This window comes from Paroedura picta, chromosome 5 (assembly GCF_049243985.1).
Source record: "Paroedura picta isolate Pp20150507F chromosome 5, Ppicta_v3.0, whole genome shotgun sequence".
Lineage (NCBI taxonomy): Eukaryota > Metazoa > Chordata > Lepidosauria > Squamata > Gekkonidae > Paroedura > Paroedura picta.
Window position 1 is genome coordinate 99,596,628 of NC_135373.1, and position 18,050 is coordinate 99,614,677.

General features: G+C 41.2%; 2 protein-coding genes across 6 annotated transcripts in view; one reads left to right on the top strand and one right to left on the bottom strand.

Annotated features, from left to right (window-relative positions):
• GRAP2 (GRB2 related adaptor protein 2) overlaps positions 1–15,449 on the bottom strand; it is a 65,432-nt gene extending 49,983 nt beyond the window's left edge. Inside the window, exons 1-2 of one of the 2 annotated variants that reach the window (XM_077339432.1) lie at positions 15,306–15,449; positions 10,309–10,371 (exon numbers count right to left, since the gene is read on the bottom strand). The gene's annotated coding sequence lies outside the window, so the exon portion shown is untranslated. Of the gene's footprint in view, positions 1–10,308; positions 10,499–15,305 lie in introns of those variants that run through there. The other variant, XM_077339431.1, reaches the window with a different exon arrangement.
• A 199-nt stretch (positions 15,450–15,648) lies between these two features.
• Positions 15,649–18,050, top strand: part of ENTHD1 (ENTH domain containing 1) — a 37,501-nt gene continuing 35,099 nt past the window's right edge. For 2 of the 4 annotated variants that reach the window (XM_077339435.1, XM_077339438.1), the window contains exon 1: positions 15,649–15,729. The gene's annotated coding sequence lies outside the window, so the exon portion shown is untranslated. Of the gene's footprint in view, positions 15,730–15,765; positions 16,148–17,205; positions 17,330–18,050 lie in introns of those variants that run through there. The other 2 variants (XM_077339436.1, XM_077339437.1) reach the window with 2 other exon arrangements.

Below are 18,050 nucleotides of genomic sequence, written 5' to 3' on the forward strand. Positions count from 1 at the left end.
GAGACATGAAAGACCTCTGCCTGAGACTCTGGTGAACTGCTGCTAGTTTGATTAAACTAGCATTTTTCAACTTTTCGAACATGGAGGAGCCCCTGAAATAATTTTTCAGGCTTCAAGGAGCCCTGGAAGTGGTGTCAGCTGGCCATACCTCCCTGCCATGCCCTTGGAAGTGATATCACTGCGGGTGCTAACTGGCAGGCTCGAGGAGGACTGAGGGTGGAGAGAGACAGGAGGTAGTTTAAGGTGGGAGGAGGCGTGCAGGCTCCGCCCCCTCCCAGAATGCTGGGGGGGGGAAGGGAGCACTGGAATTCACCTGTTCCCTTGCTTATGGTTGAGTCCATTAAAGCAGGAGGGGAAAGGCCATGGAAACCCTCCGAAGCTCCTGTGGACCCCTGGTTGGAAATCACTGTATTAGACAATGCTGATTGGACAAAAGAGTTGGATTCATGAAGTTTGTGATGTGGTAGAACGCTTCCATTTCAGTGGGAAAACAAGCACCTCCTCAGGGCCCAGATGCAGTGTAGAGGCCGGAGCTCAGTCCAGCCCTGGAATCAGGGGAATGACTTGCCTCAGGCTGGCCATATGTGCACATTGGTGGTGTCCTGAAAGGCCTTGAGGATAGGTGCTATTTAGGTGCTATTTAGGAAGGTCAACCAGTTGTTGGAGTTGATGCTGAGCTCCTCTCCCCCATGCAGGATAGTCATGGATCTGCTCCACAAACATTGCTTTGCAAGCCACCAACTGGCCAAAATCCATGACTACCTTTAGTTCATGAGCAGGTTCATGCCCATCCCTAGTCAGATCGACACAGATTTGAAGCTCAATCTTGCCCAGTTCCCTTCTTACTGCAGCCCCAGTGCCACATGGCCTTTATTAGTGCAGGTCCCATGATTGCCAGCATGTGATTGCCAGCAGAGGTTTTTTGGGTGGGCTGAACAGTGGCTGGATCCAGCCCACTGAGGTGTATCCAAGCATAAATGGACTTTGCATAGTAGGACTTTCCTGCTTTCCCTCTTGCTGCAGTCCACTGAGCTCCTCAAAAGTTTGCTCCTGGGGGTCAGAAAACCCTTGGCAACAACATCCCAGTTTATTCCCAGTGCTGTTGCCGAGGCTCTGCTGACCCCAGGAGCAAATTTTTGAGGGGCTCAGTAGACTGCAGCAAGAGGAGGAAGCAGGAAAGTCCTGCTATGCAAAGTCTGTTTATGCCTGGAAGCACCCCAATGATAGAGGGGCTTGGTCGAAAGTGTTGCACCATCTTCCTAAAACTTAAATGCCATTAAGTGTTAGAAACTTCGGGTTGTAGTGGGTAGCTCAATGAAACATCAACCTAGTCTGTCACAGCTGTGAAAAAGGCAGACCCTATGCTGCAGATTATTAGGAGAGGCTGAAAATAAAACAGCCAATGTTATAATGCCTCAGTATAGATCTGTGGTGCAGCCTCATTCAAACTACTGTGTGCAGTTCGGTTCAACATATCTCAAAAAGGACATTGCAGAGCTGGGGAAAGCACAGAAGAAAGCATAATCTACAATTAAAGGGTTAGAACACCTTTGCTATGAAGAAAGGCTGAAGATTGCAGAATGACTGCACAAAAGCAGAGAGAAAAAAACAAGCAGAGGAGCACCATGAAGCTGTGTAGGGGACAAAACCGCTTCCCAACAGCCCTGAACCCAGGGGAAATCACTTGTGTAGAAATGGCTGATGTCTTCATGAAATAGGAAAGCAAGATATCATGATCACTAGGACATCTAAGGAGTTTCTACTTCGATGTTTACATAGGCATAAAGAATCTAGCAGAACAGGGAATGACAAAATATTTTGAGCTTGAGCTTTCGAGAGTGAAAGCTTTCTTGGTTGGTGGTTTCTTGTGGGTCTCTAAGATGAGCTAGACGTAAATCTAGCTGTTCTACTGCAGACCAACACAGCTACCTTCTGAAAATGTTGTAACAATCAGGCAGACGTCTGCATGTGTGCATCAAAGCTGCAGGCTTTCCATACTCTATATTGCTCATTTTAATCTTGATTGCTCTCCCCCTGTATTCAGAAGTCACAACAAGGGGCAATTAAACACTGACTGAGTGAAAACACAGTTTGTTGCATCCCAGCTTGTGTGCAGTTAGCTAACCCCAGTTCACTGAGGAAAGTGCATTCAAACATCATGATGAGGTTAGGCACTGACAGGGAACATCCAGTCTAGCTCTGTATGCTGGAAGATGTGGGAGGGGCATGCGCGAGCAGAGCGACAAATTATTTGTGTCCAACGGCAGCATGATTTCAGTCTGTGGAGATGTCTGACTGCAGTCTGTGTTGGCATATCTGTGACATAATGCCCTCAAACCTCAGGCCAGGTTTGAGGGCATTATAAAACAAAATCTTACTGTTTTGTAATGGTAGTAATCATTTATACGCAGTAGTATTGTTTTTCTTAACCAAGACACAGGCCTATGCAGTAAGACGTTAATTGCCTATCTGCAATCTGATATCATCAGTAGTACATACCAGTGGGAGACCTGCAAGGATTGGGGGGGGAGGAGGGCATCTCATTTTCCCCAACTATTATTCTTTCCATTCCCTGAAATCACCCATAGTCTGTCTTCCTTTCCTGCTTACTTCTCTTCTTCCTACTCACCAGTTAACCTACCTTCACCTCCCCCAACATCTTTTATTTTCTCTCTTTCCCTACTCCTGGCAACTTCTCCCAGAGAAAGGTCTGGCTGAATTGAGCAGTGCCAGCCCCTGGAGGCTGAGCCCATGATGAAGAACAAGAAATTACTTGAGCAGGGCACTTCATTTTCTTTTGTACACTAACCCCACAGTATTTCCTCTTTCCTTCCTCCTGGAAAACTCCATATCTTCACCTTTCCCTCCTTTTTTCTTTCCTTCCCACCCATCAAGCAACCTTTTATCTGCCCATATATTCAGTTATACTCAGAGAAGTTTTTTTTTGTATCCTGCTTTTAACTACCTGAAGGAGTCTCAAAGTAGCTTGCAATCATCTACCCTTCCTCTCCCCACAACAGATACGTATTAAGGTAGGTGAGGCTGACTGAGTTCTGAAAGAACTGCAACTGGCCCAAGGTCACCCAGTAGACTTCACATGGAGGAGTGGGGACACAAACCAGATTAGAGTCTGCCATGCTTAATCACTACACCATGTTTGCTTATTATTTATTTATACCCTACCTTTCTCCAGAATGGGAACCCAAAGTAGCTTTCATTATTCTCCATTTCTCCACTTTATCCACATAACAATCCCATGAGGTAGATTAGGCTGTCTGTGTATGACCAGCCCAAGGCCACCCAGAAAGCTTCCATGACGCAGTAGGGATTCATACCCAGGTCTTCTAGGTCTTTGTCTAAAACTCTAACCATTATAACTACACAGACTTTGTTGGGGCGGCCACTATTGAACATTAGAAGGATCTGGAAGAGTCATGCATCTCCATGCTTTCTGCTTGGCCTGACCCCATGGTCATCCCTCAAAGGGCAAAACAACCCTAGAAAGGGCCTTGCCCCTCACCCTGCCTTTTAGTGACAGAAACCAAGGCTTCAAGTGCTAATGTTGTTGTAGCTGCCTAGCGATAGCCCCAGAGGGCATTTGTTTCATAAAGCTACATGTACTGTTTCTATTACTGGGGAACAAATCCCTCACTGTGGGTTTTTGTGAGTTTTTTAAGAGTTCAGGTTTTTCTATAAATCCAGGGCTTTTCTCAGGCTGCTGAAAGATCTCTCTTGTCTATTCATTGTTCCAGTCTTTGTATTTAAGTATCCACAGTTCAGGCCACATTGTGAATTAGACATATTGATGATGTAATTTTCAAATATATATCCATGCATAGTATTATTAGTATTATTAAGTGCCATCAAGTCTCACCAATGTATGGTAATTCCTCACAGGGTTTTCAATACAAGAGATGAGCAGAGGTGGATTGCCAGTGCCTTCCTCTGCATAGCATCCCTAGCTTTCCTTCTTGGTCTCCAAGGCTAACTAACCAAGGCTGACCCTGCTGAGCTTCATAACTCAGATAACCTCCGCTAGTCTGAGCTATCCAGGCATAATCTATGCATGCTAGGTTAATACAATACAAGAATTCTCAATTTGAGATGAGAATACATGTAATACATAATTACTGTGGATGTTAATGTGTGTTCTCTGATTTGCAAAACTGCACATTTTTAATGTGTGGAATGAGATAATTTATGATAACAAAAAGAACAAATTTATAGCATCCTGAGGTGAAAATGTGCTTGCTGGGATGTAGCAAAACTTATTTTGAAATTAACATTTCCAAATGTATTTGGTAGCATATGTTAGCCTTTGTGGCAAGTAGCATTTGTATGGTATTGCACTATGAGTATTCATTCACTTTTTGCAAAACAAGTGCCCCTATTTAACACTGTCGTGTTGTAGAATATAGTTATGGAACACATGGATCGTTCTCATATTGACGATTGATAAATGCACAGACTGGATATATCAATGGCCCAGTTTGGTGTTGAAAAATACCGGGCTCATAGATTAAGAAAAGTGAAGCATGTAATTACTGTGAGTAGTTGCAAGAATACTGGAACTGACACAAGCATTATAAAAAAAAAAAAGAATCTCACTGCTACTAGCTGTGCACAAGCTACTGTGGTGGCTAGATCAGCATAATCACTCTGTGGACTAGTAGACCTTTGCAGATCTGAAGGATCAGGTCATTCAAATATGACATTTTGAGACAGTGATGAAAGGTGCTCATATGGATAAGGAGAAAGGACATCTGTGCTCTCTTTTTGTGAGATGCTGGCATGGGGCAATGCATTTAAATTAGATAACTACTTCAATACAAAAGAGCAGGAAAAGTAGAGCAAGAGTCATCTCTTGCTGCAAAGATACAAGTGTTTTGTTGTTAGTATTTCTGCAGTGTCTTGGAAAGGTAACATACTGTAAAACATTAAAGGTTATTTGCAAAGAACATGTGTTTGCAACTCCAGCTTTTCAGTTACCAATGGAGTTTACACAGTTGGCTAACATCCGCTATGCTTTCATTATCTTTTTCACAGCTGACCTTTGATCTCAGCATCCTAATAATGTATTCTTTCTCGACAATTCCCTGCGGTTAAATTCTCCTCTTTATATATTTAAATGGTTCACAAAATGTCTGTCTCATCTGAAGAAATATGATAACAAAGAGGGCTCAGATGTTTGCAACATCTATCACTTCCTCAGGGATTTAACATTTTTGCAGGAAGACTGCTTTACAATGCTTTGTTGATAAAGATATTTTCCCCCATGAAGAGGACTTAGCCACTGTGGTTTTAATCAGCACATGACATCTCACGTAATGTCCCATCTAGCCAGAAAACAAAGTTAGGAGCATTTGAATAAGAGCCACACAATTACGATGAACATAATAATCAAGATCACAGAGATAAGCCTAAAAACGAATAGCCATTTGATGAGAAAGGCCCATTATGCATACATTGGATAATACACTTTCAGTGTGCTTTTGCAGCTGGATTTTCCTGTGCAGAACAGGATAATCTGCTTCTAAAATTCACTGGAAGTACATTATCCAACATGTTCATCATGGGTCTAAATGTCAGTTGCTATTGCTTTATTTGAGTCTAGCAAAAGGCCATTTTAAACTGGATGGCTCAGGCTAGCCTGATCTCCTGAGATCTCAGAAGCTGAGCAGGGTTCGCTTGACTGGGAGACCACCAAGAGCATCCAAGGTTTTGATGTGAGGCAGAGGCAAGCAATGGCAAAACCACTGTTCAACTCTTGCTTGGAACCTAATTGATGGACCAAAACTGGCTTTGATTTGATGGCTCTTTCCTCTCACAAAAGGCCTGTTAAATCTAATGGCAAAGTAAGGCAAATGTGGAATAGAGATGAGAGAAGGCACTCACTGAGTGAGAAAATTCCCTCCATATGGTAAAGCAGTGGAAGAAGAGTAAATGAAAACCTTGGCCCATGGCTTTTCAGCATCTCAGGTGAACTGTGAGTTTGGTACTTCCCTCACCCCAGTATCTGATACTGCCATATAGAAACATGTTAATATATCTATATTTTTAGAGAGAAGGAATTTATTTTGAAATTGGCATTCCTTAATGCCCCAGGCAACTGCCTACTTTGCCTATATGGGGTGACCTTGAATAGGCCACAACATGTTCCAGAAGCTTCTGGAGTGTGCTCGCAGTTTGCAAATTAAGGTGATCCCAGCAGGTGAGATGGAAAGCAGCATATAAGTGTTTCCTGGGCTGCCTGAGTAACCCCTATTCGTCAATCAAGACTAGGGTCTTATCTGCACTGGGCTTTTTATCCTCTATCAGTTTAGATGAAAAGAACAATCTACACCTGATCCGATTCTGAGTCTGATGCCAATCGGGTTTATTATTCCATCTGTAACTTCCCAGCTCCAGTCTAGAGTGATACCACCTTTTACCTGTGATATCTGAGAGTGGATATTATCAACTTAATTTGAGAAAATCTTTCCAAAAGCTCATTCTTTCTCTGTGCAGACATTTGACTTTTTGGATTTTCTTCCCCCCACCTCCTCCTCCTAGCCTGGCCATGCCTCCATTATTCTCCCTGAGGCTGCCGCCTCCACTCACCCTCTCCCCTGCTCACTCTAGCAACAGAGCCAGTCAGGAAAACAAAATCAACAAGCTACCTTGTGCTCCTCCTTCGGCACTTCCCCCTCAGCCAGCTTGCTCTGGCTATAGAGTAAGGGGACAAAAGGCTGGAAATAAAGCCCTCTCCAGTCTCCTGCTCCTTCAGTCCCGCTGGAACTTCATACATCTGCTCCTCCCGCCCCGCATTCTAGCTAAAAAGCGCCTACAGGCACTGGCACATGGCTGCCTCCCCCTTGATCAAGCAGGAAGGAGAGAGTAGTGCGACAATTGGAACGATTCCAGTGCAGAAGACAGTGTCTTGGTGAATGCTGTTTTGAGTGAGAAAAAAGGAACATTGCAAATCTGTTGCAAGTTCTGAGTGCAGCAACCCCTGGGTAATAGCTGTCTGAGTGGGAAAGTTCAGGTTTTCCTGGACCTATCCACATCGCCCCAATTCCCTGCTCCTGTCTCTGGGTGGTGATTTCTTTCCCCTGCCATCTTGGTTTTGTTTAATCAGCAACTGAATATCATTGTTATGTTATAATAATCTGTGTATCAGATTCTCTGAATTCTCAGCTTTTTAAAATAAAGGACCTATTGTTATGTATGAGCCCTTGGACTGGGAAATTACAAGTAATCTTGTCATATGGAGACCCATCACCACTGCACTAGATGGGCAGCCGCAGCAGCACCAGGTAAGCTACACAAACTGGTTCTTGTGTGTTAAACACCCACATTTTCATTTTGGCAGGCTTTCTTCCCCATGTCGTACCAGATCAGAGCCCTGTGTTATATAGACACACCACCTTATCTGATCAGCTGTGAAACATGTCTGAATATATAGCACTTGTATAATACAGCACTATCCAGTCATTTGAAGTCAGGTACTTCTCGGGGTAGTTATTTATATGCTTCATGAAGTTGTCATCTCACCTTCTATTGTCTCAAGTTAGGCACCTGAAAAATGGGAACATTAATATTACTTACCCCCTCTTTAATTTAGGGCAAGCGACACAGTATAAGATACAGGAGGTTGCTAGTATAAAATATGCATCTCCAAAGCTAATGGATCATGATAATGAGAATGCAAATATATTGGACTCATGGGCAATTAAATCAGAAGAGCGGTAAAATCTTTTCTTTACCTCTCTGGAATTATTATTATTACAGTAAGAAGCGACTGGTACCTGAGAGCTTAGATCAGTGGCTTCTGCAGAGAATACTAATGACTTGAGAGAGTCCAACTGAAGCCCCCCCCCCCCGAACAAGAGGGATGGGTGCTTGTAGGGGAAAGATTAATAGAAACTGATCAGGCCAGAAAGTTTGTGTCATCGTATCCTGTAGAAATTATTAAAGAATATTGCATTGTCTTGACTATTTCTGCACTGGGAACTTCACTGCCCCGGCTCCTGTGTGGGAGCAGGAAGAGGTAGGACCACCTGCCCCAGCTCAAACTCCAGCCTGCAGCCCAGCATAAAGTTTCCAGTGCGGAAACAGTCCTTCTGCATCTTTAAAAAATGATTTATTATTAGAATTAGTATTATAGATTGTAATCACACTGAGCTTGCCTTCAATAGAGGACTACAGGGCAAAATCAGTTCAGTCTCCCACTCCCAAAAGAAGAAATTTTTATCAGTTTTTTAAAAAGAGCCCTAAAGAGGATAGACACTCCTCCCCAAAAAAGAGGACATATCCTCAAAAGAGATCTGGTAACCCCCACTGAGTAGACTTGCAAAAAGGAGCTAAACAGATTAAAATAAGCATTTTTGAATTGCTGCAAGGGCAGGACTTGCAGCCTGGGCACGTGTGAGCTTATCTGTTGGCTTTCAGTCAAGCAGCTTGCTTGCTTGCTTGCTTGCTTGCTTATTTATTTATATATTTATTTAAATAGTTTGATCCCTCCTTTTCAGTACAAGATATTTACAAAGCGGCTTACAATCAAATGATAACCCGGTTTACAAAAACATTAAAAATAAAACATACTTAAAAGAAAAATTATTGCTAATATCCAGGGCAAAATATGTAGTAGCTAATATAAATAAGATTCAGCCATGCCTGAAATACCAGAGTAACATATACAGCAAAATCCAAACCAGCATTAGAATCAATAAACATCCATTTTATAACTGATGATATAAATCTTCTGCCCATAGAGATTGTCCATGTGTCATTTTCCTATTCCTTTTTTCCAAAAAGAAACCTTTTTAAACTTGAAAAGTTTAAACTTTAAAAGAACAGAAGTAGAAACAATCACATGAGAAATGTAAAGAATCACTACCTTGCAGGTTTACCAGGAGCTAATAATAGAGGGTGAAGAGCCAATACCACTGGCATTATTTAGGCCTCAGTAACTATCCTTCAGCAATTACCTGCATCGGGGACTGTATTGGAGGGGGGTAAAAGGGAAATTAATGCCTGAATAAGAATCTCATGCAGTTGACACTACTTTAGACCTTTTTATTCATGGTAGAACGTGGGGGGTTTGCTACTGCTTTCCATGTTTGATGGCCTCATGCTACCCCCTAAAGCAGCAAGCTAATTTCTGGGACGGCCATATTACCCAGGGAGAAAATGGCTTGAGTGTGGAGGAGGATTATATTCATTCTGCCCCAAAATAGCAACAAATGAGAGAGAGAGTGTGTGAGAGTCACCAAACCTGTAAGTGGGACAAATGCAAGATAATGGAGTTCAGGAAAAGAAACAATCCTTCTGCAGTCAAATGGGAAAGAAGAAGCAGGGCAAACCATTGGAATATTTGAAAATTTCATTACCAAAAGCAGCAGTACTTGGGTATTGGAAAAATCAAATCAAATCCTCTGAAGAAAATCAGTAAATAAATTATAGAGAATTTAGGTGGAAAGCTAGGAGATTTAGAGGGGCTCTAGTTCACTCTAAGAATTTGCTGTTCTCATTCCAGCTATTTACAATGTTGGGAAGAAGAAAGACAGCATCACACTGTCACCCAAATTACTGTGTCATTGCATCTCTCATCTTTTCTACTACAAACTGTGCAACAAAATTGGGTTAAAAGCACGACAGGATTGGATGAGCTATAAATATAATAGCAATTCTCATCTAGTTTGAATTGCTTTTGCATTGAAAGATTGCTGGGCTGTTGTACAGTAATATTAAAGTATTCTTGTCATTTGCAAATTGAGTACAATATGGGGAAATCAACATGAAGTACTCTCCTACATAACACTACTCTTCTATCCCTTTTCATATGGTCACTGTCTGTGTATTCAGTTTGTGTTCATAGTGCAAATGTAGCCTGAATGCATATGCATTTGATGAGTCATTATTACAAGCATAAACGTTATCATTCATCGTATGTCCATGCAATCTGGACTTGGGATTTTATAGGCTACTGGTCTTTTGCTACAAAACTGAAATGTACAATCGCTGAGATCTTCAGACAAAAAACAGAACGCAAGAATGCTGAAACCTCTCACATATAATATAGCACACATAAAGTCCTAATGCCATACCTGGCAGGCAGCCTCTTTTCACAATGAAATATTCAGCCTATAAGTATAGTCAAAGGAGCTTACCAGTAATAATAATGCAATAGCTCATTCCACCTCTTGTTATTTCTGCGACCATTAGAACAAATAATCAGATATTGCCCAACGTAGTTTGGCCATCCGTTTCAGTCTGGATTCCATGTTATCCACCTTGGCATTATGCACTACAAAGATTACTACGTACCTCCGAGATCCAAAAGAGAGCTTCCACTTTGCTTCTGTTTATTCGATCCAACTCATGAAGAATCTATGAAGAAATGAAACTATATTGGTGTTCTGTAACACGTTGCCAGACTGTGCTCTCTTTCAGACTAAGCTTTTGTCATGCACAGAAAATGTTTACAGCCATTCACGATTACAGAAGGCCTTCACCACCTCCATCCCCCTCTCCTCCAAGGTTCAACCAATCACATAATTCTATGAAACCACAAGCCATGGAGGAACTCAGATGTCACATCTCGGAAAGCTGGGTGTGGGCTTAGACTTAAACTGCTGTGGTTTTCTTTCATTTCTTTTCACTGTCAAGTGATACATTGTATTGTAGTCCCTTGAGACTGAGAAATTTCCCTGTGCTGGGGATTGCCATGGGGTTCCTCATTTCTCGGCACCGTACTCTATGATGCAAGATCTTTAAAAAAGAATAAGAGACTGCTCTATCACAGGGCAACTTGGTTTATAATGTAATATTTTTAGAAGAGTTTTGGTAAGAGAGACAATATGTTGAGTACCTGGATCCAAAAAGACCTGAATTGCTTGGGGTGGGGGAGGGGGCATCTCCAGATAAAGTAACTCATGAAGCAAGTGTAGGAAAGAAGTTTCTCTATCTGGGCTACTATTACCAGTCATAAATATTAAACAGTCTTCTCCCAAGTCAAACCAATGGTCAATATAATTATGACTGGTAATATGGCCTAGTGCAATAAAGTTTGACTTCTTGATATTTCTACAGTGTTGGAGATCAGTTTATAACCTTACTGGTAGCAAATCACATTTTAAAAATAGGCTTTGAAAGGGGGGGCAGGCAGGAGGGTGTGACAGGGAGGTCACGGCTCCCTTTGGCCCACAAAGTGGACTAAAATGAGTGGAAAGCCCCCCCCCTGCTGGAGGCGACAGGGATTTGAGCCCGCATGGAGGCTGCAAACTCCCCCACCCCAACTCCCTCCCAGCAGGAGCGTACCTGCGGACCGAAAAGTCTTGTCACTGCCTCTCTCCTCATGGGCGACAATGGAGGCCACAGCCACAAGGCTTCTAGGAGGCAAGGATGGAGGGAGGGAGGGAGCTGGAGGGGGAAGGCCAATCAGAGTGGACCTGGACGGACAGGGCCCTGGACAGTCTCCTCCCAGGAGGCTGTTTCCCAAATATATAAGGAAGCAATATAGCTAATTCAGAAACTTGACTCTCAACACAAAGATTTTTAAAAACCCTGTGCAATAGAGCCAAGTGGAATGGGTATTTCTACAAATCAGGGGAAGATCTGTAGAAAAATCCCAGAAAAAAAAGCCATGCAAATGGAGGAGCACAGGCACACACATCACAGTTTTAAAAAAATCCTGAGTAAGATTTCATGACATTATGGGATTGCATAAAAGCTCTATATGCTATCTGAAGAAGTGAGCAGTGACTCACGAAAGCTCATACCCTATCACAAATGTTGTTTGACTTTCAGGTGTTACTGGACACAAGGAAAAGAACCCAAAAAGGGAATAGTGTTACAAAAACAAAAAGCAACAAACTTAACCAACCAACAGTTAGGATCGAAAAGGTTGGGTGTCCACAAAATATAAATAATCAAATTATACTAACATTTATTTGTATAAAGTTAAAACATTGTGCAAGTCTCCTGTTAAATAATGTAAAAACATAATGTTGGAAATGAAGAGAAATTATTCATGGAATGGAAAATAAGAAGAAGAAAAAATAAAGTAAAACTTTTTAAAAATTGCTTTAAGGTTCCGGCATGTGTCAACAGCTTCTGTGCATGTATGAAAGCATACAGGCAAAATTCTGCTATCTGGCTCAGGAAGTTTGTGGGAAGTTGCAAAAGCTCTCTCTTCTCTAGGGTATCTTGTACAATTTGTAAGTCTTCATCCTGAGAAATATTTGTGTGAGGCTGCAAAAGGCCTAATGGTACATATAATGTTATTTCAATTACTAGCCTTTAGGCTTTGTCTATGCTTTTAACATTTTAACTTTATAAATTGTGTGCAATAAATGTTAATATAATTTGATTATTTATATTTTGTGGACACCTAAACTTTTGGGTCCTACTGGATACTTACTCTTTTCTAACTCTATACACAGGCACTTTGTTGGGACCTTTGGACTAGACTTGGTCCTATGCCCCTCCAGAAAAAGAATTGCAGAGTAACAGAGTATTTGCAGTTATGGTTTACCTTTGGTGGATGAGGCACAGATCCAGACTCACAGCTGTTTCAGGTTTAAAAAGAATAATCTTTACTGGAAAGATACCACATGAATATATATCATATACATCTACTTTAGTTTCTGTACTGAAGTAGTGCAACAAAGTTTAAAAGTAGTTATGAAGAAAACACATTGCAGGCCTTTATGGTTAGTTTGCAAGCAGGACTACATGCCCACACATCAACAGATGGACAGAGCTGAGAGCTTAATGGAGGATTCCTTCTTCCTTGATAGACAAGATACTTCTCTTCCTGAGGAAACAGGAAGTGGGTAGTGGCCAATCTTAAAGAAAGGGATCTAACAGCTATGTCAGGGGTAGTCAAACTGCGGCCCTCCAGATGTCCATGGACTACAATTCCCAGAAGCCCCTGCCAGTGAATGCTGGCAGGGATTTCTGGGAATTGTAGTCCATGGACATCTGGAGGGCCACAGTTTGACTACCCCTGAGCTATGTGCTTAGAAAATTCCATTCTTCATGGCTGAAATCCCAGCAGTCACCATTTGGTGTCACTAGTGAGCACATAGTTGCAGTTTAGTAGTTTAACAGCTTAACAACAATCCTTCAGGATCGACTTCACCAAATGACTTGATTATTACAATTCCAACACACTTCACAGACAATGAGAAATCAGAGATCAGGGACAGCAGAAAGAGATGATGGGAGTAAGAATGCAGCAACCAGAGGCAGTGGGGAAGAGAAAACAGTGATGGGAACAGCCCAAGAAAGCAGTAATTGGAAGTGGCAAAACCAATATCTAGAGTGAAGACAAAATGCCAGCTGGACTGGGCAAGCAGCAGGGTTTGCAGTTCTGTGTTGGGAAGTATGTGGCGATTTTGGAGATAGAGCCTGGAAAGGAGAGGGGGGTGGGGGCTTGGGAAAGGGAGAACCTCAGCAGGGCTAGAATACCACAGAGTATACACTCAAAAGCAGCCATTTCTCCAGGGGAATAGATTCTGGTAATCTGGAGATCAATTGTAATAGAAGGAGTTCCCCAGGTTGGCAACCCTAGAAGTGGAGAAAGTGGTGGTAGGAGTATTGGGGGAAGAAGAAATCAACCCAGTCAGCAGGGAGGTACAGGCCAAAAAAGGACAAACAGGATGGTGGCATTTTACTTCCCTGCAAGTTTTCTGTGGTGCACAGCCGGTCTGACCTAAATCTGAGATGAATACCACTGCTTCCCCCACACACACCTGTAATATTTATGCAGCTTTAAACTACCTGAATGAGGAAATGGCTTAAAACGATGTTAAATTTGAAAAACAAACTAAAACAACAGCTTCTAAAGGCACATGACCCCTGCTAGTAAAAGTGGCATCCATAAAATTATCCTAGTTAACTTTATTTACCGTTATTAGAGCTGTTTACTTATTTGACAACTTTGTATTCTGCTGTTCATCCCACAGTCTCTTGGGGCATTTCATGTACTATCTAAAGTGAAACCACAGTATACTGAAGAATTTTGCAGCACAGTAAAATATATCCAAACATGTTAGAACCCCATTCACATTCCTATTAGAAGGAATATAGATTAAGTCAGTTTGTTGAATGAATATGGAGTAAGGTAACCTGCTAAATCAAAGTTGGAAAGAAAATCACAACCTGAATAAAACCATATGCAATGAATAGCTAAATGAATACATGAGCAAGGCAAATAAAGCAACACTAAATAGCATGGCAGAAATAATGCAAACGTGGATGTTAAACTATATACTAGTGGTGATGTGTGACCTCTATATGTGGATTGCTAAATCCATGGATCGGAGCCATACAGATATGAAAGAGATTTTTCTGTGAATTTGGGGGTCTAAGTGTGTGTGTGTGTGTGTGTGTGTGTGTGTGTGTGGGAAATAGACTGGCGTGGAAAAAGGCTAAACAGCTCCTCCCTCCTATGGCTCCTCAGGTCCTCAAAACCTTTAGTTATTTATAATATTTGCGACATTTCTATCTTGCTTTTTCCATTTAGCACAAAATGATAACAAGGCCAAGCAACACAATTAAAACATAAGTATACAATTACAATGTAAATGCTGCCAAACCTTCAACACAGAGTAGCACAACAGCAGACTGATTACCTGCTCAAAAATAATTCATTCCTTTCACATTCAGATCCTCACCAGTACCCCCTACAGAGTTATTAACCTTGAGGTAGGGCTTGGAGTTCTTCCCCCAGAATTGCAACTGATCTCCAGAATAAAGAGAATAGTTCACATGGAGAAAATGGCAGCTTTGGAGGGCAGAGAAATGTAAGTCCTAAACTGATGTTGCTGATCCTTGCTGAACACACTCCTCTTCCCCAATCTCTCTTCCTCAGGCACTGCTCCCAAAGCCCCAGATATTTCCCATGCCGGAGTGGCCCTAATTTGAGAAAGGCCTGCTAAGAAATAGCTGCCTTACAGGCCTGACATTAAGTACTCAGATTTAGCATGTTTGACCTACCTCTTCTAGTCCACTCCACAATAGTGACTGAAAAAGCCCAGGAATGGACGAACAAGTGGGGGGGGGGGAGAAACTACAGAAGGCAATATAAAGTGAAGACAAGCAGATGCTAAGCCATTCAGCTGTCAAAACTTAGTCTGACAGATTCAGTCCCCCAAGTTACTGAAAATCATCTTTACCCAGTATCCCATGACCCTTCTTAAAGTTTAACAGTGCTTTAATTCTTGTTTTCTGCATACTGCTTCACATATATTTACATATCACTTCACACCATGCCTCTTCCTTAAAGGGTGAAGCTCAGCCTCCCAAGATCAACTCACATTCTGGTCTTGCTGCTTCTCCTTCAGTTATTAAAATAATAATAATACTAATTTTACTACAAGATTATCACAGAGATAAATCAGACAAGGTGCCTTTCATTTTCATTCAAACAAAGGGCCTTGACAAAGGCATTATCCAGTGTGGTGCTAAAATACCATCTTCTGCCAGAGCAGGGAGCCATAAGGAAATACACTGAGGGAGGGAGGGTCTAGAAAAACTGACAAGAGCTCTGCACCAGTCAGACCTGAGCAAGAGGGAAATTGTATTTTGAAACAAGGAAGCAAAGGATGAGAGGGCGGGCCTATAGAAAACAAGATTCTGATTGGAGGGTGAAGGCGAGGAGGAGAGGTCTGGAAATGATTGATGGCAGTTGGAAATACTGGGGGAAATGTCTTAACAGTCGCAGATGAGCTGTTTTCTCAGGTAGAGACAGAAGAATGAAATGTGTGAAGCAAACTCTTGTGTTAGGGCAGTGCTCAGTAGCTTAGTGAAAGCTCTGCTTTATCTGTATTGATTGAATAGTTAAAGAGTGAGGGAAGTTGCTCATGTGACACTTTGTACAATTTCTTATGTCTACCATGATAGTTTGCCTATTTGGCATAAGGAATACTAATTTGAATACTAGATACAACAAGGTCTATACTGTGGTCTGAAATATTGAAACAATTCTGTGTTTGTATGCTAGATTTTATAATTTGACAAAATACACTGCTTTGTGGATTACGGGTATTCTTTTCAAGCGTTTCCCCACTTGAACAGATATAAAGGGTCTTTCTCCCAAGAGAACAGACTCTTTCCCTAAAGAGGTTCAACAGAGCTGCTTGCTTACAGTTTTTAGGAGGTTAGTTAAGACCATATTGTTCTCTTGAGCTTTTGAGGAAAGAGTGCATGTTATTCCAAATGTCATAATTTATTAGAAACGTATATGTGTATCAGTTATACATGCTGTTTTTATACTGAATCGATTCTTTTCTGTTGATTGAATTTTACTGTCCTGTGGAGTGTGCTTCCAAACAAAAGAATTATGATGTTTTGTTATAATATTTATTTTGAAGGTTTGTGGGTCAGGCAAGTACTGTAAAACAAATCAAAGTGGACTCTTAAAAGAAAGCGAGTCTGTGAAAAATAAAAGGCATTATGCCAACTTTCCCTTTCTTGCAAGCTTTCACTCCAACGGAATTATCTAGTTGGCTTACAGGGAGAAACAAACCCCAGATCAACAAGTGCTGCTAAATAGCCAGTGTCACAGTTCAGTCTCTGCCTGGTAGGAGAAATGAATATTAAAAACAAAGAACTGTTCCTTTGATTGAAATTTTAATAGATTAATTGAAATACACTATAAAACATTATTTTCCTGATTCTGTCATGGATCTGTTGTCCAGCACATATTGTGGGAGTTACATTGAGTCATATTTGAATAGTAATACTACTTCCTCACCACATTGTAAACAGCACTTGGTAGCTATGTCATCACAATCATGCGGTTTTGTAGGGATGAAAATGAGCAAAGTGCTTAATGTAAAATGCACTTACACTTCAAGTGCCATTGTCTCCCTCTTATCTTCACTTTACATGCCAGAGAGTCTCATCCTCAGTGGACTTCTATAGCATCTTACCCCACTGAGACCTGCCCATCCCCGAACTGTACCCTCCACATTTCCAGGAATTTCCTAAGTAGGAGTAGGCAGCCCTAAGTGAATAGAAGTCTTGGAAGAAGTTGTATGGCATCCTATCAGCCATCCAAGGAAATGTGATTTGATGATTATCTTACTATAAGTCCTCTGTTGATTGAGTTAGTAGTATATGTTTAGTCTTTTCTCAATAATGATTAAAACCAGGCAGAATGAAAAGTGCATTAATATTTCTGCTTCTGTTCCCCCTCTTCCCAAATCCTAATGATTTCCCATTGGAATCAGAGCAGTGATAAATCTCCTTCCAGTTTTCTTTTGAGTGATCTGTTTGTTACATGGACATTACAGAGGAGAGAAAAAAAACAAAAAAAGAGCAGTTCCAGGAGGGAAAGGTAATAGGAATGATCAGCAGAGAATGAATTTGGTCAGGAAGGGGTATACTGACTCATCTACAGCCACCTTGCAGCTTCTGTTACCTCATTCCTTCCCAGGCAATTGGACCAAAATTGTGTGTACATTTTCCATTATAACTCCAGAAGAAAACAGGCTAAGGACTTTTTAAAATTAAGATTTGGAGGTAGGACATAACATATGGGGTAATGTCTTCAAATGCATCCCCCTGTAGCTTTGGGCCTACAAGTCTACAGAGTGAAACAAAAAATATACAGCATTTGACATTCAAAGAAGAGAGAATTGGCAAGTTGCAAAACATGCATACTCTCCCAATAAAGATTCATCTCTCTCATGTTTCTTATGACTGTGTTAGTTATTTTAACAAAATCTTAATTAAACCAATACATTTTCCATCATGTGAGGATGTGCATGCTTTAAGATAAAGAATAGTTCTAATATTTTCAAAAATTAAATAGATAACACTGACTTTTTGTTTCAAATTTCTGCTCAGCCCTGGAGTTAAAATATCTTTAAGCAGGACATACAATAGCGGTCAAAGAGGACAATGATATTAGAGTAGTGAGATATGCAAGATGGAAAACAAACACATTTGTCATGAATTTTAATATTTTGCCATTTGCGCATGTAAAATCTGATTACAGATTGTGTCTCTAGCTGAGGCTAGGTGCATGTCAGAGCTTGAAATCAATTTGATACATG